Source organism: Triticum aestivum, chromosome 7D (genome assembly GCF_018294505.1).
Source record: "Triticum aestivum cultivar Chinese Spring chromosome 7D, IWGSC CS RefSeq v2.1, whole genome shotgun sequence".
Classification (NCBI taxonomy): Eukaryota; Viridiplantae; Streptophyta; class Magnoliopsida; order Poales; family Poaceae; genus Triticum; species Triticum aestivum.
The window spans coordinates 152,504,777-152,528,074 of NC_057814.1; positions in this window are offsets into that span (position 1 = coordinate 152,504,777).

Genomic DNA, 23,298 nt, shown 5'->3' on the forward strand with positions numbered 1-23,298 from the left:
GGACTCACAGGAAGATATCACAACACAACTCTAGACACAAAGAAAATAATACAAGCTTCATATTACAAGCCAGTTGCCTCGAGGGCTCGAATACAGAAGCTCGAAACACAAGCGAGTCAGCGGAAGCAACAATATCTGAGTACAGACATAAGTTAAACAAGTTTTGCCTTAAGAAGGCTAGCACAATCATCAACGATCGAAGAGGCAAGGCCTCCTGCCTGGGACCTCCTAACTACTTCTGGTCGTCGGCAGGCTCCACGTAGTAGTAGGCACCCTCGGGGTGGTAGTAGTAGTCGACTGGGGTGGCATCTGGCTCCTGGGATCCACCATCTAATTGCAAGAACCAGAAAGAAGAAAGAAGGGGGGAAGGGGGAGCAAAGCAACCGTGAGTACTCATCCAAAGTACTCGCAAGCATCAGATCTAAACTAAGTATGCATTGGTGTCAAATGGAAGGGTTGTATCTGTGGACTGAACTGCAGAATGCCAGAATAGGGGGGAGGCCTAGCCTATCGAAGACTAGCATCTTCAAGCAGCTCCAAGCATCTTGCAGCATGTAGAAGAGTAAAGAATAGCAGTTCGTAATTAACAAGCATGTTGTAGCATTAACGCCCAGAGATCCTTCCTCGACTCCCTACGAGAAAGCAATCCCGGAGCCACATATCCATCACATGTCTCAAGTAAACAGTTCTAGTTGTAATAGATCATGATACAAGTCTGAACGCCCATTACCGTGGACAAGGTATTCGAATATATATCTTCCCTGCAGGGGTGCACCACGTTACCCAACATGCTCGATCACTCTGGCCGGACACACCTTTCTGGGGTCAATGCCCGGCCTTAGAAGATCAACACGTTGCAGCCCTACCTAGGCTCAACAGAGAGGTCCTCGTCGGTCTACATCTTAAGTGCCCCGGGGTCTTGGGCCCATCGCCCGTTGCACTCCAGGTTGTTGCGAGCAGGGTGGATACCAGCACCGCCTCGGATGGCCAGCACGATCCGACCGTGCCGCCATGCTGAACTGGACGTCTGACAAAGCTTCGGCTGATACTGCGACGTCGAGGCCCATATCAATTCTCGCGTGGTGGTTAGTGCGTAAAGGCCAAAGGCCAACTCAGAACAAATACCCAAACCTGTTGGTGCATTGGGGGCTCGCGGAGATGATCAGAGACTCACGATAATGTGACCCCGTCGCCCCGTCTCATGGACTTGCGGCAAGGGCCCAGAATGCCCGGCCGTGCCACGTAGAAAACTCGCGGGTGCTCAACGGGGCCGCCCGACTTTCACATCAAGTCGCGGGTACCCCTCAAGGCCGACCCGACTTCAACAATGGTCTCAAGTAAAGTCCGGGTACCGTGTGTCCAAAACATCAAGGAGGAAAACCCGAGGAATCACCCCCGGTGAATTCCACTCAATGTAATCATCAAGGTGAATGTAAGAGGAACCACCCTCGAGGTTCACACTTGAGGGGTTGCACGACAGAGCCGTATCAGGAGTGGTGAAGGAGGAACCACCCTCATTGACCACGACCAAATAGCTACACTACAGAGTTGTCATCAGGAGTGCGTTGTGAGGTCTCACCCTCGGCACTCGATAGTAGCTCTACAGAGTCGAGCAACAAAAGGGGCGTGATGTGATGTGAGGTGTCGGGCTCTGGTCATTGATCACGTTGATCGAGTCATCGATGATGAAGTAGGGGCAACAAGGACAAGGTGGGGGTCACTGATGGATCACTAACCAACCTATACTAAGCAGTTTAGGATAAGCAGGTAAGGTACAATGAGCAGGTTACAAAAGCAGGCTATGCATCATAATAGGAGCAAACAATAACAGTAGCAAAATCTAATGCAAGCATGAGAGAATGGAATGGGCGATATCGGGATGATCAAAGGGGGGGCTTGCCTGGAAGCTCCGCTGAAAGGGAAGAAGGGTGGTCGTCGACGTAGTCGATCAGAGGGACATCAGCAACGGTCTCGGGGTCTACCGGAAAGAAGAGGGGGAAGAAAAAATAAATACAGAGCAAACAAGTGCAATACTATGCATGACAAGACAATAAGCAACGCTAGGGGTGTTCTAACGCAAGGCTACACGATACCGACGAAGGGGGATAACATCCGGGAAAGTTTTCCCGAAGTTTGGCATTTTCGGACAGACGAACCGGAGGGGGAAAGTTGCAGGTTCGCTATGCTAGGGATGCATGACAAATGAACAGAGAGTTTATTCGGATTCTTCTCGTCGTTCTGAGCAACTTTCATGTAGAAAACTTTTTCATCTGAGTTACGGATTATTTTATATTAATTTTCAAAGTTTTAATTGATTTTCTAATATTATTATTATTTAAATTAATTCAAAAAAAGGAAAGTGATGTCAGCATGGCGTCATCAATGCATCAACGGTCAACCAGCCAGTTGACTGGTCAAACTGATGGCTAGGGACCCACCTGTCATAGACAGTGGGTTAAACAGAGTTAAAAACTAATCTAAACATAGTTAGTTAAACTACTGGGCCCACCTGTTAGTGTCTAATTAAGTTAATTAATTACTTTAAAAACATTTTAGCTAAATAGGGAAGGTGGGCCCCAATTTTCAGCGGCTGGGGGCCGGTCCAGTCAGCGGGGTTGACCAGGTCAACTGACCAGACGGGCCCCTGGGGCCCGCGGGTCAGTGACCAGGGGGTGGCCCCAGGTGGTGCCTGTCGGTGTCAAAACCGGCGGATCTCGGGTAGGGGGTCCCGAACTGTGCGTCTAAGGTCGATGGTAACAGGAGACAGGGGACACGATGTTTACCCAGGTTCGGGCCCTCTCTATGGAGGTAATACCCTACTTCCTGCTTGATTGATCTTGGTGAATATGAGTGTTACAAGAGTTGATCTACCACGAGATCGTAATGGCTAGAACCCTAAAAGTCAAGCTTGTATGATTATGACTATGATTATCCTTGCCTCTACGGACTAAACCCTCCAGCTTATATAGACACCGGAGGGGACTAGGGTTGTACAAAGTCAGTTACAGAGAAAGGAATCTTCATATCCGGGCGCCAAGCTTGCCTTCCATGCCAAGGAGAGTCCCATCTGGACACGGGAGAAAGTCTTCGATCTTGTATCTTCATAGCCCATCAGTCCAGCCCATACCAACAGGCCAGACGCCCGAGGACCCCTTAATCCAGGACTCCCTCAGTAGCCCCCGAACCAGTCTTTCAATGACGATGTGTCCGGCGAGCAGATTGTCTTCGGCATTGCAAGGCGGGTTCCTCCTCCCATTACTTCAAAGTACCTGACTTAAAGTCCAGTGTTCGGCTTTCCATTTAATGTCGCGCCCATCGGCTTCCACGCCTTCATGACTTCAGCCTCCCTGTGTCGAACGCATACGAGAGGTCGGGGTATTTTTGCACATAACACCCCGATTACATAAGAAAGGCGTCTATTTAAAGAGTTTGGATCCTAGATCCATCCCACACCAAGTGAGGAATCCTCAGATCTCGCTAGGAGAAACCATTCCAACATGGCTAGCTCTCCCAGCTCTTCCTCCCGTCCCCACGGCCTCGAAAAAGGCGATTGGGAGAAATGTTCTGTATCCCATAGTCAGCTAGTGAAGCTGCAAACACAGGGATTTCTCCCCCCGCAGATCTAGTCCCCGTTCGAGTAGGATTGACTTCCTTCAACGGCGGGGCTCAGGCGGAGAATTTCCCCAATCCATCCAGGGGGAACGAGTCTGTTTCATTCCCTACTTGTTGAGAGGCGTTGGATTTCCAATCCATCAGTTCCTCTGAGGACTTCTGGAGTATTATGGCCTCCAACTACACAATTTCACTCCGGCTCCATCCTGCACATCGCGGATTACGTTGCTCTTTGTGAGCTATTCCTGGGTTGTGAGGCCCATTTTGAATTATGGAGGAAACTATTCTGCCTCGTCCCTCGTAACCAAGAGGGATCAATATTGGAAGTGGCTGGAGCCGAGGTATGGCGCATCACCGGAACCGGATACCTGTCCGGCACGCCGAAGAAGGCATCTGAAGAGTGGCCTTCCGAGTGGTTCTATATTGAGGACGTCGCCCTTCCTGACCCAGTCCGAATGGGTCTGCCCGAATTTTCAAGCGCTCCGTTGAAGAAAGGCCACGGCTGGCGCCCTCGGAGCCTCGAGGAGGAAGACAACGCGGAAGTCCGTCAATTGATAGGCAAGATAAAGACGCTCGCCCAGTCCGAATTATCAATAATCGAGGTAATGGCGACTTCCATAGTGCGGGGGGTCCAGCCACTCCAATATAGAGGGCTTCCCATGTGGCATTATAATGGGGAAGATGACGCCTCACGCTGCGGTCGGAAGGGTCCGGACACCCCCACCGCTCTGGCCAAAATTTTGGCCGAACTATACAAAGGGGAGAAAGAGGAGTTCACTTGTCTTAAATGTCGAGATGGATTTTGCATGTACAGTCCTCCTAGCTGGGTGAGTTCTAATCCCACCACTTTACTCAATCCTCTCCCTGAGTCACTTTCAATGGGCTTTAACCCATCAATTTGTAACAGGAATGGCGAAAGATTACCGAGGGGATCCATAGCCCCGCCCCACAGCCAGAGGATCACAACCGGGACCTTGACCCCGGATTTGAAGAGGATCCGGACATATTTGTGGAGCTTGAGGACGGAGTGTTCTACCAAACAAGCTATGACGGCACGGAAGTGGCCATCATCGCCGACTATCCCGGTCTTCTCCCTGCCTCACACGTAAGCAATCAGGAGACATCTCCTCCGAAAGAGCTTCCTCATTCTGCCTCACCCACCGCACTGTCTCGTGCTTCAAAGGGGAGGCACTCGACGCACCATGCTACGCCAGAGGCAACTCCAAAGAAAGCGGCGCCCACGCCGGACAAGCCTTTAAAGAGGAAGGCAAACGAAGAAACGACTGATACATCTCCAACGTATCTATAATTTTTTATTGTTCCATGCTATATTATATTCTGTTTTGGATGATTAATGGGCTTTATTATACACTTTATATTATTTTTGGGACTAACCTATTAACCGGAGGCCCAACCCAAATTGCTGGGTTTTTTTGCACATTTCAGTGTTTCTCAGAAAAAGAATGTCAAACAGAGTCCAAACAGAATGAAACCTTCGGAAACGTGATTTTCGGAACAAACGTGATCCAGAGGACTTGGAGTGGACATCAAGCAACAGACGAGGAAGCCACGAGGTAGGGCGGCGCGCCTACCCCCCTGGGCGCGCCCTCCAGCCTTGTGGGCCCCTCGTGGCTCCACCGACCTACTTCTTCCTCCTATATATACCTATGTACCCCCAAACCATCAGAAGCGACCACGAAAACCTAATTCCACCGCCGCAACCTTCTGTACCCGGGAGATCCCATCTTGGGGCCTTTTCCGGCGTCCTGCCGGAGGGGGCATCAATCACGGAGGGCTTCTACATCAACACCATAGCCTCTCCGATGATGTGTGAGTAGTTTACCTCAGACTTTCAGGTCCATAGTTATTAGCTAGATGGCTTCTTCTCTCTCTCTCTGGATCTCAATACAAAGTTCTCCTCGATTCTCTTGGAGATCTATTTGATGTAACTCTTCTTTTTGCGGTGTGTTTGTCGAGATCCGATGAATTGTGGGTTTATGATCAAGTTTATCTATGAACAATATTTGAATCTCCTCTAAATTCTTTTATGTATGATTGGTTATCTTTGCAAGTCTCTTCGAATTATCAGTTTGGTTTGGCCTACTAGATTGATCTTTCTTGCAATGGGAGAAGTGCTTAGCTTTGGGTTCAATCTTGCGGTGTCCTTTCCCAGTGACAACAGGGGCAGCAAGGTACGTATTGTATTGTTGCCATCGAGGATAAAAAGATGGGGTTTATATCATATTGCATGAGTTTATCCCTCTACATCATGTCATCTTGCTTAAAACGTTACTCCATTCTTATAAACTTAATACTCTAGATGCATGCTGGATAGCGGTCGATGTGTGGAGTAATAGTAGTAGATGCAGGCAGGAGTCGGTCTACTTGTCACAGACGTGATGCCTATATACATGATCATACCTAGATATTCTCATAACTATGCTCAATTCTATCAATTGCTTGACAGTAATTCGTTTACCCACCATAATACTTATGCTATCTTGAGAGAAGCCACTAGTGAAACCTATGGGCCCCAGGTCTATTTTCCATCATATTAATCTCCCATTATTTCCATTACTATTTACCTTGCTTTCTTTACTTTTACTCTTTATCATAAAAATACCAAAAATATTATCTTATCATCTCTATCAGATCTCACTCTCGTAAGTGACCGTGATGGGATTGACAACCCCTTTATCGCGTTGGTTGCGAGGTTCTTATTTGTTTGTGTAGGTGCGTGGGACTCGAGCGTAGTCTCCTACTGGATTGATACCTTGGTTCTCAAAAACTGAGGGAAATACTTACGCTACTTTACTGCATCACCCTTTCCTCTTCAAGGGAAAACCAACGCAGTGCTCAAGAGGTAGCAAGAAGGATTTCTGGCGCCGTTGCCCAGGAGGCCTACACCAAGTCTAGTCAAGATTTGACTCCCGACAACGAGCCATTTTTGGCGCCGTTGCCGGGGAGTCTACGCACAAGTCAAGACATACCAAGTACCCATCACAAACTCTTATCCCTCGCATTACATTATTTGCCATTTCCCTCTCTGTCGTGGAATTGTCACGGCAGATGTCCTCGAACTAGGACTTAGTCGTGGAGCCATCGCAACTAGGAAGCTTGAAGGGGTTAAGTGGGACAAGGAACATGAGGGTTTATACTGGTTCGGCCCCTTACGGTGAAGGTAAAAGCCTACGTCCAGTTTGAGGTGGTATTGATTAGGGTTTCGGTGACCAGGGAGCTTAACTGCTATGCCTGGCTCTCGATGAGATCTTTCTTGTCCCTAAACCGCTGCCGGGTCGTCCCTTTATATAGGGAGGCTGACGCCCAGCAGCTCTCAGAGTCCCGACAGGCTCATAAGAGTGTCCGGCTCGGACTCTCGACTATTCTTGCCTTACACTACAAGTTCTACCATAATAATGATTGTACTACGGGCCTTAAGCCATATCCGGGTCTTAAGCCCATCTTTGGCCCACCGTCTTCAAGCTTGGCGCCGGGCTTCTGGCAATGACCATATGAGTAACCCGGCCCCTCCTGGCGGGTGACTCTAAGGTCTATATCCTCAACATTAGGCCCCAGATTGATTTGAGCCGGCTCATGTCAATCTTCAATTCTTTCGACAGAAAAAATCTCCGGCTTACCATTTGTGTGAAGGCCATAACCCGGCGTGACGTCATTCTCTGGACTCCGGGTAATCCGCCGTGACGTCATCTTCCATTAAACCCGTTTTTTACTCCACCAGATCCGCAACGGATCTTATCTTTACTGCCATCCCGAAAATCGAGGCGTTTCGTGGGGAGATAACCACGCCGTGGTCTCCTCGTTTCTCGCGCCCACTTATGAGCTCACCCTTATAAATAGGCCAGCCCGACGGGCCTTCAGCCACTCCTCTCTTCTTCGTCTTCTTCCTCGCGCCACTGCTCCCCTGCTCGAGCTCTGCTGCTGCCGCCGCCGCGGGTCTTCTCGCCGTCACCAACTCAGGTCGCTGCATCACCCTGATTTGACCAAAGACACGCGACGACCTCCGTGACTCTCCAGCCCCTGTAAGTCCTGCTTGCCCTGTAGAACAGATCTGCCGTAGGGTTCGTCCGTGTTCTTCGTGTTCTTCGCTGTCGCCCACGAGCTCCGGTAGTTTTTATTTTTACTGCCCTTTTTTGATCTTAGCCTTATATAGAACCACTGCGGTAGCTATTTAGCACCCATTTCTCATGCAAGTAGACCTCTTTTTACTGCATAAAGGCCTCATTTGAGCTCAAGAACTCCCCTACGTCTGTTTTTAGGTCTAGAAATTTTCCTTTTGCCCGACCATTTTGATCCAAAATATTTACCGCAATGTGTGAAACCTGTTTTCACCACACTTAGTAAAAAACTGCACTCATTGAGTCATGGCGGTTTACATTTCCGGCTTAAAGAAACCACGCGCCGTAGAACCTTCCGACTCAAAGGAGACCATGCGCCATAGAATTTTTCCGGCTCATCTGTGATAAGGCCGTAGACAGTCGAGTTACTCTCAATACCTTGGGCGGCTTAAATAACCTGGTGCACTTAGATATATGTCATTAGTCCCCTCGTAAGCCGCCACTTAACATTGAACTATAACTTTCCTCCGGCTTATACTTAAACCGGACGTTTCCTTTTATCATAGGCTGCCGACTTTCACCATGCCTCCCAAAGCTCCTAAAGCCTCCATCACTTGCAACTGGATGAGGTCCAATGTCACCAACAAGACGTTAGCAGATTTTGTCAAGTCAGGCTACCTGCCCAAGAAGGACGTCATGTCCTACCGTGCCCCCGACCCATCAGAGGAGAGACCACAGCCAAGGGACGGGGAGGTGGTCATTTTTGCGGATCACATGAGCCGGGGCTTCGCACCGCCCGGCTCAAAGTTTTTAGAGACGTGCTGAACTTCTTTGACCTGCGGCCACAAGATATAGGACCCAACTCGGTGTCCAACATATGCAACTTCCAAGTGTTCTGCGAGGTTTACCTTGGAGAAGAGCCCAGTCTGCTGCTCTTCAGAGAGCTTTTCTACTTGAACCGCCAGAACGAGTGCGCCAACGGGCCAAGTTTGGAGTTAGGCGGCATCTCCATTCAGAGACGGAGGGACTGTCTTTTCCCTTATGCCGAGCCGCCAAGCCACCCCAAAGACTGGAATCTGACGTGGTTCTACTGCCAAGACACGTCGCCGGCTGATGAGAGTCCGTTGCCCGGCTTTCGCCCCTCGCGTCTGGAGCCAACTCACCCACTGTCTGACAAGTTAACTCAGGCGGAACGCCAACCTCTGCTCCCCACCATCAACAAGATCAAGGCTCTCCTGGGCAATGGTCTCAACGGAATCGATCTGGTCCGGGTCTGGATTTCCTGGCGGGTGATCCCATTGAGCCGCCGCCCCGGCTTAATGTGCGAGTACACGGGCCGAAAGGATGACCCCCAGAGACACAGCCGCAATGATCTTCCTGAAGATGTTGCAGAGGATATGACCAAGGCTCTCTTGAACGAGAGCCTGGCAGACTGCGGGAGGACCGGGTTAGCCCCCTTCTGCAAGACCAACCCAGCCCCAGCGGTAAGCCGCTGATCTAAACATCTTATCTTCTTCTGTATATAACTTTCATCTGAATCGTTTTAAGAAATCATCATTGTATTTTTCAGGCTGATGACAAGTTCTGGCGGGTCAAATATGACCATGAGGCGGCCAAGAAGGCCAGAAAGGCGAAGAAAGCCGCCAAGAAAGCCGCCCCTCGCAAGAAAGGAAGTAGGCCTACTGCTTCAGAGCTGATGCAACTAAGCGACAGCTCCGAGTCAGAGGTAACCCCTGAGCCTGTAAGTCCTTGTTGTATTTGTTGTTTATTTCTGTCCGCCTTATCAATACTTGTTCATCGATAGGACGACACCGGAGCAAGTAACCCGGTGGTTGAAGAGGTAATGTCACTTTCCTCCGACTCGGAGCCCTTGCCAAGGCTGAAAGTCCGAAGGGTAACCCGGAAAGTAAGCTTTTCACATCCTTTAGCTTATCAAGATCCTCAATTTATTTTGAAGCGACAGGTTCATGAAAGCCGGCGGCACACCCGGACCAACAAAGACACTGACCTTCCTCCGGGTTACCTGACGCATCGAGGAAACGCCGGACCGAGGTGATCTCAAAGTTGTACCCTTTTCATCCTTTGGCAGGTGTTATACGTCAACCACTCAACTCTTCTGACTCAAATTATCAGGAAACTTCCCCCTCTTCTGGCGACTCTATGAAGTCGAATCTTCCGGCTTTCAAGACCGTGCCCGGGTAATGATGACCATCCCATGTTATACTTGTCTTTACTTACACTTTTGTGCTTAATCTTTTTGTCTTTTCAGTGCCCAAGCAAAACTCAGCAAGAGGGCGAAGAAGCACAAGCCGGTCGATGAGCCGGACTTGCCTGAGCCAGAGGCAGCCGCTCAAGAACCGCCAGCTGCCTCTGCTCCTGAGGCCGCTGCTCCAACCGACAAGCCAATAGCAGAAGCTTCTGTTAACCCGGAGGCCTCCAGCTCGGCTCAACCAGCAGATGACCCGGACGTGGTAATCACCCGGACGGAATTTGTTGAGCCGGGGAGACCTACTGCGTTGGCCAAGTGCTCCGCCAAAGGGGAGCTGCTACAGCCCCGCCGGGTTAACCTGGACCTCACCGACTACGCCAACTTGAACATCGGAGAGATCGTCTCCGGCTTCGTCAGCCAAGTGCACAAGAGCCGGGATGCAGAGATTGCCATGGTGAACCAGATTCAGCAGAAGTCTGAGGTATTATTCTTCTGTCTTCTTACTTACTGCATAGTTACCTTTACCATGCTAGCCCCCAAGTCGACGACTTATGACTGAATATGTTGTAGACTTAAGTTCCGGCTTACTCAATTGAACCGGCAATTTGTAGATAGAAACGTTCAATATGCATTAGCCCCCAAGTGCCAAGTGTCTTTGCTTGGAAAGTGCTTGGGACTTTAAAACTGTTCATCCTATAACCCGGAAATTATGCAGGCTGCTGGCAAGAAGTTTGAGGCTGACATCTCTGATCTCAAGAACCGGCTGAAGATGCAAGAAATGGAGACCCGGAAGGCAAATGCCAAATTTGTGTCCAGTATCGCCGCGCAAGAAAAGCTGAAGACGGAGTTTGACGCTGAACGGAAGGCTTGGGCCGAAGAAAAGGCCGCGCTGGTGAACCGGGCTGAACAGGCGGAGAAGGCTCTCTCCGAGAAGACCGCCGAACTCTCCGGCTTAAAGCGCCAAGTGTCCCAGATGGTTGCCGCAATCTTCGGTAAGTCATCTCACCGGCTTTCATCAAGTTTAGAATCTTTATATCTCATAACTCATCCTTGTCGACGGCTTATCTTATTCTGTTAAACAGGTCCCAGAAGCGCCAACCTCAACCAGAGTGTGGTAACCAAGCTGAAGGCCGTGTACACCCTGGTGGAGCAACTCTACACCGGGTCACAGCGTGCCTTGGCTGTGGTGGCCCTATCCAACGAGGTGCCGACTCACCTGGCGGAAGTTCTTCGCCGGCTCGCCGTTCTGCCTCAACGTATCCAAGAGCTGCGACGGGCCTCTGCAAGAGCCGGAGCGATCACCGCGCTGAGCCGGGCCAAGGCGTTCCTTCCAGAGTTAGACCCGGCGGACATCGCCCTCGGCTATCCAAGTTTGAAGGAAGACGGCTCAGCCTTCGATCAAAAGGACTTTTGCCACCTGCGTGAAGATCGTGCGCCCGGTAGCCACCCTCATTGGAAACGACACAGATCTAACCAAGTACCAGCCGGGTTACAATGCGGAAAATCAGAGGATCCCGACCCCGCGCTATGAAGCCCTCAACTTAATCCCGCCGGATCGTCAGCACACCTTCACCCCGGAGATTGACCTGGCGGGGTTAATTGACGAGGAGGCTCAATTCGAAGCTCTGAGCGGCATCGACTGGAAGTCATCGACTTTCTAGGCCTTGGGAACAGCCGGAGGAGAAGAGAGGGACGAGCCGGAGACTTCAACCCAGCAAGCGTCTTAACTTCTGCAGGCAGCTTATAAAACAATGCTCCACCCTTTTGGACTCGATGAGTCTTGTAATAGAGTAGGATCAACATTTTATCTTTGCCGTGCCATCGTGCACGCCTTGAATGCTGAGGTCTTTTGAAGTTGTCTCCTTTATATTTCTCCGGGTCGTGATCAATCATTTGTTTTCCTTAATCTCAAAATAGTTGCCTTTAACTATCCTGCATAGAAGGATAAATCACAAGTCTCGAGGCGGCTTACCGCCCTGAGAATCATAGGTTTCAGATATATAACCCGGACTATGAATCAAAAAGGACTGGCCTTCAATTATATCCTTAATATAGCCGTAATAACACACTTAGCGGCCTGCAAGCATACTTCCGGTTTAGATAACCCGGGCAATAAGATTGGTACCTCAATTCCGGTTTACCAGTCTTAATGACGCCGGTTGTATTCGATTAGCCCTGTAAATCAAAGTTAAGTCGGCAAAGTGAAACCCGGCCGTACACACTTTGAAATACTCAGAAGAAACTTGCTATAAAGCAGAAAAGCTTAGGGGCTTCCGGTTCGAATACGACCAGAGACCCGGCCCAAAGGGGTTATGCTAGGATTCGAATACGATCATATAGCCCCCAGTGGGTGTGGCGATGCCAATCAAGAGGGTACCGACAGCTATGTTCTCTTTGGTTCGAATACGACCCATGTTTGAACAGGAAGCCCCCAAATGACTTTAAGAATTGTTTAACGACGCTGATTCGAATACGATCCACGTCGGTTCTCAAAGGGGTTTAAACTAAGATTCAAATATGATCAAAGAAAACTCCCCAATGAGCTCGGCACTTTGCCAATCAAATGGGTATCGACAGCTATGTTCTCTTTGGTTCGAATACGACCTATGTTTGAACAGGAAGCCCCCAAGTGACTTTATTGCTTACGGCTAGATTCGAATACGATCATAAGCCGGATCCTCCTTCAAGTTATCATGTAATCTTGCAATGAAAACAACACGTGCACATTTGGAGGAGAAAAAAGGACAGAGGTCCTGCTTTATTGCTTATCATAATATATACATGGCTTAGAGAAATATGTACATTATGAGAGCCGGTGGCTCAAGTGTAGTAAGGCCGAAGCTGAGCTATGTTCCACGGCCGACGGGTCTCTTCCTCCGACTTACGTGAATCTTTGTGCTCCCGAATGTCAATGAGGTAATATGACCCGTTGTGCAAATTCTTGCTGACCACAAAGGGCCCTTCCCAAGGCGGGGATAGCTTGTGCGCATCTGTTTGATCTTGGATGAGCCGGAGCACCAGATCGCCTTCCTGGAAGACCCGGGATTTAACCCGGCGACTATGATAACGGCGCAGGTCTTGTTGGTAAATCGCTGAGCGAGCTGCTGCCACATCACGCTGTTCGTCCAACAAGTCAAGAGCATCTTGGCGCGCCTGTTCATTATCCGCCTCAACATAAGCCGCCACTCGAGGTGAGTCATGACGGATGTCACTGGGGAGGACTGCTTCTGCCCCATAAACCATGAAGAAAGGCGTGAAACCTGTAGACCTGTTAGGAGTAGTGTTGATGCTCCATAACACGGAGGGCAACTCCTCCACCCAACAACCCGGCGTCCGTTGCAAAGGGACCAAAAGCCGGGGCTTGATGCCCTTCAGAATCTCCTGATTAGCTCTCTCAGCTTGACCATTGGATTGAGGATGAGCCACTGAGGAAACATCAAGTCGGATATGCTCTCGTTGACAAAACTCTTCCATGGCGCCTTTGGATAGATTGGTGCCATTGTCAGTTATAATGCTGTGCGGAAAGCCAAAGCGAAAGATCACCTTTTTCATAAACTGAACTGCCGTGGCTGCATCACACTTGCTAACTGGCTCTGCTTCTACCCACTTGGTAAATTTGTCAACTGCCACCAAGAGGTGGGTCTTCTTATCTTTGGACCTTTTAAAAGGCCCAACCATATCAAGCCCCCAGACCGCAAAGGGCCAAGTAATTGAGATCATCCTCAGCTCTTGAGCCGGCACATGAGCCCGTCGCGAGAACCTTTGGCAACCATCACATTTACTGACCAAGTCCTCCGCATCAGCATGAGCCGTCAGCCAATAAAAACCATGACGAAAAGCCTTGGCCACAAGAGACTTTGAGCCGGCGTGATGGCCACAATCCCCCTCATGAATCTCACGCAAGATCTCTTGACCTTCCTCAGGGGAAACACAACGCTGAAATGCTCCCGTAACACTGCGATGATGCAACTCGCCATTGATAACAATCATTGACTTAGCCCGCCGGGTTATTTGTCTGGCCAAAGTTTCATCCTCAGGCAACTCTCCCCGGGTAATGTAAGCCAGATAGGGCATTGTCCAGTCCGGTATGATGTGGAGAGCCGCCACCAGTCGTGCCTCCGGGTCAGGGACAGCCAAGTCTTCCTCTGTAGGCAATTTAACAGAAGGGTTATACAGGATATCCAGGAAAGTGTTAGGTGGCACCGGCTTTCGCTGAGAGCCCAGCCGGCTTAAAGCATCAGCCGCCTCGTTCTTCCTGCGATCGATGTGTTCCACTTGGTAACCCTGAAAGTGCCCAGCAATGGCATCAACTTCGCGGCGATAAGCCGCCATGAGAGGGTCTTTGGAATCCCACTTTCCTGATACTTGTCGAGCCACCAAGTCTGAGTCGCCGAAGCACCTTACCCGGCTCAAGCTCATCTCTTTAGCCATCCAAAGACCATGGAGCAAGGCCTCGTACTCAGCCGCGTTGTTAGTGCAAGGAAACATCAACTGTAGCACATAATGGAACTTGTCACCTTTAGGGGAAGCCAACACGACTCCAGCCCCCGAGCCCTCCAACTGCCTGGACCCATCAAAGTGAATAGTCCAATATGTGTTATCCGGCTTTTGCTCGGGCACTTGTGACTCTGTCCAATCATTGATGAAATCCACCAAGGCCTGAGATTTAACAGCAGTGCGTGGCACGTATTTCAGACCATGGGGTCGGAGCTCTATAGCCCACTTAGCCACCCTCCCTGTGGCTTCTCTGTTTTGAATGATATCACCAAGAGGGGCAGAACTGACCACAGTGATAGGATGACCCTGGAAATAATGCTTAAGTTTCCGGCTTGCCATGAACACACCATAAACAAGCTTCTGCCAATGTGGATACCGCTGTTTGGACTCGATAAGCACTTCGCTGACATAGTAAACCGGCCGCTGAACCGGATGCTCCTTACCCTCCTCCTTGCGCTCCACCACCACAGCCACACTGACGGCTCGTGTGTTCGCCGCCACATATAATAATAAGGGCTCCTTATCAACCGGAGCAGCAAGGACTGGAGGCTCTGGCAGCTGCTTCTTCAAATCCTCAAAGGCAGTATTAGCTGCATCATTCTAGACAAAGTTATCAGTTTTCTTCATCAACAGATATAATGGCATGGCCTTCTCACCCAAACGGCTTATAAACCGGCTTAAAGCAGCGATGTGACCCGCCAAGCGCTGAACATCATTTATACACGCCGGCTTAGCCAGGGAGGTGATGGCCTTGATCTTCTCCGGGTTAGCTTCAATGCCTCTGTCAGAAACCAAGAAACCCAAGAGTTTGCCTGCAGGAACACCAAAAATGCACTTGGCCGGGTTAAGCATCATCTTGTAAACCCAGAGATTATCAAAGGTTTCCCTCAAATCATCTATCAAGGTTTCCTCCTTTATAGATTTAACCACAATGTCGTCCACATAAGCATGAACATTGCGCCCAATCTGGTTATGAAGACAGTTCTGCACGCAACGCTGATAAGTCGCCTGTGCACACTTGAGTCCAAAGGGCATAGATACATAGCAGAAGGCTCCAAAGGGAGTGATGAACGCCGTCTTCTCCTGGTCCTTAACTGCCATTTTAATCTGATGATATCCGGAATAAGCATCCAAGAAACTTAAGCGCGCACAACCCGCCGTAGCATCAATAATTTGATCAATACGGGGAAGGGCAAAAGGATCAGCCGGACATGCCTTGTTTAAGTCCGTGTAGTCCACACACATCCGCCAAGTGCTGTTCTTCTTGAGCACGAGCACCGGGTTAGCTAACCACTCTGGGTGAAAGACTTCAACAATAAACCCGGCCGCCAAGAGCCGGGCCACCTCTTCACCAATAGCTTTCCGCCTCTCCTCATTGAACCGCCGAAGGAACTGCCTGACTGGCTTAAATTTCGGATCAACATTGAGAGTGTGCTCAGCGAGTTCTCTAGGTACATCTGGCATGTCAGAAGGTTTCCATGCGAAGATGTCCCTATTCTCACGGATGAACTCGATGAGCGTGCTTTCCTATTTTGGATCCAGATTGGCACTGATGCTAAACTGCTGAGATGAATCTCCTGGAACGAAATCAACAAGTTTAGTCTCATCAGCCGACTTAAATTTCATTGCCGGCTCATGCTCCGTAGTCGGCTTTTTCAGAGAGGTCATATCTGTTGGGTCAACGTTGTCTTTGTAAAACTTCAACTCCTCTGTTGCACAAACAGATTCTGCATAAGCTGCATCGCCTTCCTCACATTCCAAGGCCACCTTCCGGCTGCCGTGAACCGTAATGGTCCCATTATGACCCGGCATCTTGAGCTGTAAATATACGTAACACGGCCGTGCCATGAACTTGGCGTAAGCCGGCCGCCCGAATATGGCATGGTACGAACTTCTTATCTTGACCACCTCAAAGGTCAATTTTTCCACCCTGTAGTTGTTCTCATCTCCAAAGGCCACTTCCAACTCGATCTTGCCGACTGGATAAGCCGACTTACCAGGTACCACACCATGGAAGATAGTGTTTGACTGGCTGAGGTTCTTATCAATCAACCCCATACGACGGAACGTCTCATAATAGAGGATGTTGATGCTGCTGCCTCCATCCATGAGCACCTTAGTGAACTTATATCCTCCCACCTGAGGAGCCACCACCAAGGCCAAGTGACCCGGATTATCCACCCGGGGAGGGTGATCCTCTCTACTCCACACTATAGGCTGCTCAGACCACCGCAAGTAGCGTGGAACCGCCGGCTCAACAGCATTCACAGCCCTCTTATGAAGCTTCTGATCTCGCTTACACAGACTGGTGGTAAACACATGATACTGTCCACCGCTGAGCTGCTTTGGATTGGTCTGATAACCTCCCTGCTGCTGTTGATGACCCTGGCCAGACTGCTGATTAAAGCCCCCTTGACCGTTCTGAGGGTTAGAATTTGAGCCGCTACCCGGGCCATGAAAGCCGCCGGCGCCTGAGCCGCCGCCCGGGCCATTGTAATTCTTAAAGGCCTTCATGATTGCACAATCCTTCCATAGATGAGTTGCTGGCTTCTCTCTAGAGCCATGCCTTGGACAAGGCTCATTCAACAGTTGCTCCAGCGTCGGGCCTGACCCGCCGCCTCGGGGAGGGGGCCTCCCCTTGCGTCGCTGGTTATTACCTTGTGAGCTGGCGTTGGCTACAAACTCTAGGCTGCCATCGGCCTTGCGCTTGCCTCCTCCTTGGTTTCCCGGGTTATGCTGAGGACCCTTGCCATTGCCGTTCTTCTTTCCCTTCCCTGTCCTTTCATCATCTGAAGCGGGGTCCTTGGTACCATCAGAATCGGCGTACTTGACAAGAGCCGCCATCAGTGTACCCATATCATTGCAGTCGCGCTTAAGCCGCCCGAGTTTCATCTTCAGGGGCACAAAACGACAATTCTGCTCCAACATTAAGACTGCAGAGCCGGCATCCATCTTATCCGAGGAATGTATTATCTCCTTAACCCGGCGAACCCAATGTGTCGTAGACTCACCCTCCTGCTGCTTGCAGTTAGTCAAATCCACAATTGACATAGACTGCCTACAGGTATCCTTGAAGTTTTGGATGAACCGGGCCTTCAGCTCAGCCCAAGACCCAATGGAATTCGGTGGTAGCCCTTTCAACCAAGTGCGGGCAGTCCCATCTAACATCATGGTGAAGTACTTAGCCATGGCCGCTTCACTGACCTCCAGCAGTTCCATAGCCATCTCATAACTCTCGATCCAGGCTGCGGGTTGTAAGTCTGCCGTGTAATTAGGCACCTTCCTAGGGCCTTTGAAATCCTTGGGTAGACGTTCATTGCGGATAGCTGGCACTAAACAAGGGACACCCCCAGTCCTGGTAGGGATACCCACGTCGACGGAAGTCGTCGGATAAGTCGGGGGAGTCTGGTAAGCCGTCAACTGAGGCACCTGTTCCGCCTCTTGCCGCGCTCTGTCTTGGCCTGCTGCGTGAAAAGCTCCGTTATGGGCCGGGCCATGGCCAGGGGGCGGGTCATGGCGTCGGACGTTACTTGAGCCGGTCGCTGAGACCATGTGTCTGCTGTAACTCGGGCTCCGGCCTGGACGAGGGGTCGAGTGGATCCTGTCCCGGCTGTAGGAGTACGCCTCTTGCTGTGCCAGTGCCGTCTGAAGGAGTTCCCTGACCCGGCGGGTTTCAATAGCCGTCGGAGAGTCGCCGTCAATTGGGAGAGCCGCCAGCCGTGCTGCTGCGGCGACCATGTTCTCCAGCGGGTTGGCATAATGACCCGGTGGTATTGGCACGTACTGAGGCGGGGCAGGGGGCATCTGGGGAGGCCCCATCACTTGTGGCTGAATAGGGGTCCCCGACCCGGGCACTACGACCCCTGGCGGGTTACTAGACCCTGCACCTGGCGTGTTGAAGAGGTTTCGTGGATCGTAAACCGGAGGGAGTCGAGATTGGGCCTTTTGATGCCTCCTTCTCAGGACCTCATTGGACGCGTTTTGATCCATCGTGAGCCGAAAGGACTGCGCTTGAATCAACTGGGTTTGGGCGTCGAGAGCTGCCCTTTCGGCAACCATCCTGATCCCTTCTGCTGCCAGATTCTCCTTAGCTTTCACTAGATCCAACTTTAACTGCGCCACCTCCGCATCATGCTGAGCTTGATCCGCCAGGTCAATCATGGCGGTTAACAGGGCCGTCATCTTGTCCGTGAGATCCATTAGCACCTGAGCCGGCGAGGGCACCGGGTTTCCCGCTCCAGCAGCAGGGTTCTGAACAGGCTGTGCACCGGCCATAAAGACCCCAACCTGACTTGGCGGCTCAAACGGGTCCGGAATACTGTCACCATCAGAACAACCCATGAGCCTGCCATCTTGAAGTTGATACAATGAGTTTGACTCATCGGTGGACGACTCGCCGTCAGAGCCGGCGGCCGCCTCATCACCAGATCCAGATCGATCAGAGGGCCCTCCATGGATACATCCCACAAAAGCATGCCTTAAGGCAGGCCGGGCCCGGGCGGGTCGTGCACGCTGAGCCGTCTCGATGAGGTCGGCGCAGAGATCCGGCTCAGGGCCCGGCTCACCAATCTTACCAATGAAAACATGAATTCCGCCGAAGGGGACCCGGTGCCCGTACTCAATTGAGCCGGCGTCGGGGCCCCAGTTTGCATCGTCGATGTAGAGCTTGCCGCGATGACTCTTGGTCATCCGGCCCACAGCGTATCCCTTGAGCCCTTCGAAGCTGCCCTTCAAGAACTCAAATCCACCGTGCGCTGGCCCCACGGTGGGCGCCAACTGTCGTGGAATTGTCACGGCAGATGTCCTCGAACTAGGACTTAGTCGTGGAGCCATCGCAACTAGGAAGCTTGAAGGGGTTAAGTGGGACAAGGAACACGAGGGTTTATACTGGTTCGGCCCCTTACGGTGAAGGTAAAAGCCTACGTCCAGTTTGAGGTGGTATTGATTAGGGTTTCGATGACCAGGGAGCTTAACTGCTATGCCTGGCTCTCGATGAGATCTTTCTTGTCCCTAAACTGCTGCCGGGTCGTCCCTTTATATAGGGAGGCTGACGCCCAGCAGCTCTCAGAGTCCCGGCCGGCTCATAAGAGTGTCCGGCTCGGACTCTCGACTATTCTTGCCTTACACTACAAGTTCTACCATAATAATGATTGTACTACGGGCCTTAAGCCATATCCGGGTCTTAAGCCCATCTTTGGCCCACCATCTTCAAGCTTGGCGCCAGGCTTCTGGCAATGACCATATGAGTAACCCGGCCCCTCCTGGCGGGTGACTCTAAGGTCTATATCCTCAACACTCTTGTTTTCCTCTCCCCCACTTCACCCTTGCCGTTTTATTCGCCTTCTTTTTCCTTTGCCTTTTTCTTGCCAGATCTATTGTTTGCTTGTGTTACCATGTGCCTTCTATTTGCTTGCATCTTTGCTTGCTAAAAATCTATTGATATGGATCCACATAAAGTGTTTGTAACGCCCACGATGCGGCTATATCTCCCACGTGTCGAGGCACGACTTAGAGGCATAACCGCATTGTGGTTTTGTCGCAAGAAGGGTCATCTTCACACAATCCCATGTACTGAACAAGAATGGGATAAAGAGTTGGCTTACAATCGCCACTTCACACAATACATAAATAATATTCATACATCATCCAAAATCCACACATAGACCGAGTACGGTTAAAATCCAAATGAAAATAAGATAACCCCAAATGCTAGATCCCCGACAACTGGGCTCCACTACTGATCATCAGGAAAAGACACATAGTAACAACCACGTTCCTCGTCGAACTCCCACTTGAGCTCGGTTTCGTCTGCACTGGCATCGTCGGCACCTGCAACTGTTTTGGTAGAATCTGTGAGTCAGAGGACTCAACAATCTCACACCCGCGAGATCAAGACTATTTAAGCTTGTAGGAAGACAAGGAGTAATATGGTGGAGCTGCGGCAAGCACTAAGCATATATGGTGGCTAACATACGCAAAAGAGAGCGAGAAGAGAAGCAACGGAACGGTCGTCAACTAGCAATGATCAAGAAGTGAACCTGAAGCTACTTACGTTCATGCATAACTCAAACCGTGTTCACTTCCCGGACTCCGCCGAGAAGAGACCATCACGGCTACACACGCAGTTGATGTATTTTAATTGGGTCAAGTGACAAGTTCTCTACAACCGGACATTAACAAATTCCCATCTGCCTCATAACCGCGGGCATGGCTTTCGAAAGATAATACCCTGCAGGGGTGTCCCAACTTAGCCCATCATAAGCTCTCACGGTCAACGAAGGATAAACCTTCTCCCGGAAAGACCCGATCAGTCTCGGAATCCCGGTTTACAAGACATTTCGACAATGGTAAAACAAGACCAGCAAAGCCGCCCGAATGTGCCGACAAATCCCGATAGGAGCTGCACATATCTCGTTCTCAGGTCACACCGGATAAGCGAAGCGTACAGGTACCAACATAACCCAAGTTGCCAAGGGACGGTCCCGCACGGTGCTCTAGTTTGGACCAGCACTCAGAGGAACACTGGCCCGGGGTTTAAATAAAGATGACCCTCGGGCTCGCGAAAACCCGGGGGAAAAAGGCTTAGGTGGAAAATGGTAAAACCAATGTTGGGCCTTGCTGGGCATATGGAAGTAATCTACAGGAGATGCTTGACAAAAGATGAACACTGAGCTACGGCTAGATCACACCACAGCAGGTTCAAACAAGCATGGCAAAAGTGCAAAAGATAACAGGTTCACAGACTTGGTGAAAATTACTGGACATGACTGAAACAGCATCAGGTAGCAATGTTTAGAGCAAGAAAGACACATGCTACAGGATCTTAATATGGCAAAACAAGGCATGGCAGTATTCTACTAAATTCATATGACAAAAGTCCCTTACTGACCATAAGCCAAAAAGGACCAGAAGATATGATGGCAGCCATGTAAACATAGCAAGTTTCGTTAACAGGTTTCAGACTTGGCAAGAATGAGTCATGCTATGGCACTCCATAATTGCAAACAAGGGCAGGAATGGATCAATTACAACAATATCTACAAAACATTCTTACTGAACATCCCCAAAATATGCATGGATCTCTCTGTAGCCACAAGTTTACATGGCAACAAAATAACAGCAGACAAAGACTTAAGAGAAATTACTAAGTCTCTGAAATCAGAAACATTACGGAGCCTAGTTTGCATGCTTGTGCTAGTCACCACAGAGATCACAAAAATACATGGCATACACCACTAGAAAGATGGCATGGCATACAACAAAACACATGTAGAGCTCATGCCCATAAGATGCACAGATTAAATGCAACAAAAATAACAAATCTCCAAGTTCTGCTAAGTAACAGCAGTTAACAGCAAGTAGCACTCTTGCACCAGAGATTTGGGCATCAAGATGGACTCTAATGAACATGGTGCAATGGAACAAAATGTAGAGCATCACGAGACGAACATTTCGAAATATTACACGCGCGAAACGGAGCTATATGCAGAGAGTTATGCCAAGATGAACAGGTGCACATATTGTAAAAAATTAGGACTTAGAAATATCTCGGGGAGAGGAAAGTCAACCTAGCAGTTGACTGGATCGGGATCACGGGCTCGGCTCGAGGTCGCCGGCCGGATTTCGCTCGCGGTGAGGGAGGAGGGCGAGGGCGGCACTCAGGGCCGGGGGAGAGGAGGCGGCGAGGAGGAAGGAGGACGGCGGCGCTCGGAGGAGGAGGCGCCGGCGGCGAGGCGCGGGCGCGCGGGAACGGCGGCGAGGCGGCGGCAGAGGCGCGGGGGCGCTGGAGGACGATGGACGGCGGGGCGCGACCGGGCTCGGTGGCCGGCGCTGGGCCCTCGCGGGCCGCGCGGTGGGGACGGCGGCGGCGACAGGTGGCGGGCTCCGGTTGGACGCGGGCGGCGGTGGGATCCGTCCGGCGGCGACCGGACACGTCCGGTGGCGGCGGGGATTTTTCTAGGGTTTTGGACTGCGAATGTATTCGGAGGGGGAGGTGTATATATAGGTAGAGGGAGCTAGGAGGCTCCAAATGAGGTGCGGTTTTCGCCCACACGATCGTGATCGAACGACCTAGAGCATGGAAGAGAGTTCGGTGGGTTTCGGGCTGTTTAGAGAGGGGTTTTGCTGCACACACAAACGGACTTTGCGGTTACCCGGTTAACCGTTGGAGTACCAAACGACCTCCAAATGGAACGAAATTTGACCGGTGGTCTCCGGGTGGTATACTAAGGCCACTTGACAAGCCTCGATCCATTCCGAGAACGTTTGACACCCGCTCACGAAAGAAAACAAGAGGGGTGCGCCGGAGGAGGTGGGAGCGCCGGATTGCAAAACGGATAACGGGGAAAATGCTCGGATGCAAGAGACGAACACGTATGCAAATGCAATGCACATGATGACATGATATGAAATGCATGACAAGAACAAAATGCAAAACGAAAGACAAAACCCGACCACGAAGGGAATATCATAACACATAGCCGAAAATGGCAAGAGTTGGAGTTACAAATATGGGAAGTTACATCCGGGGTGTTACAACACTCCACCACTACGAGAGGATCTCGTCCCGAGATCTAGGACTGAAAGAACTCCGGATATTCAGAACGGAGATGGTCCTCGCGTTCCCAGGTGGCTTCTCGGTTGGAATGGTGCGACCACTTCACTTTCAGGAATTTGATTGACTTGTTGCGAGTCTTGCGCTCCGTTTCTTCAAGAATAGCAACGGGGTGCTCATGATAAGACAGATCTTCTTGGAGGTCAATCTCTTCGAAGTTGATGGTGCGCTCAGGCGTCTTGAAGCACTTGCGAAGCTGTGACACGTGGAACACATCGTGCACGTTCGCGAAGTTGGGAGGAAGCTCAAGTTGATAGGCGAGGTCGCCTCTTTTACCAATGATCTTGAAA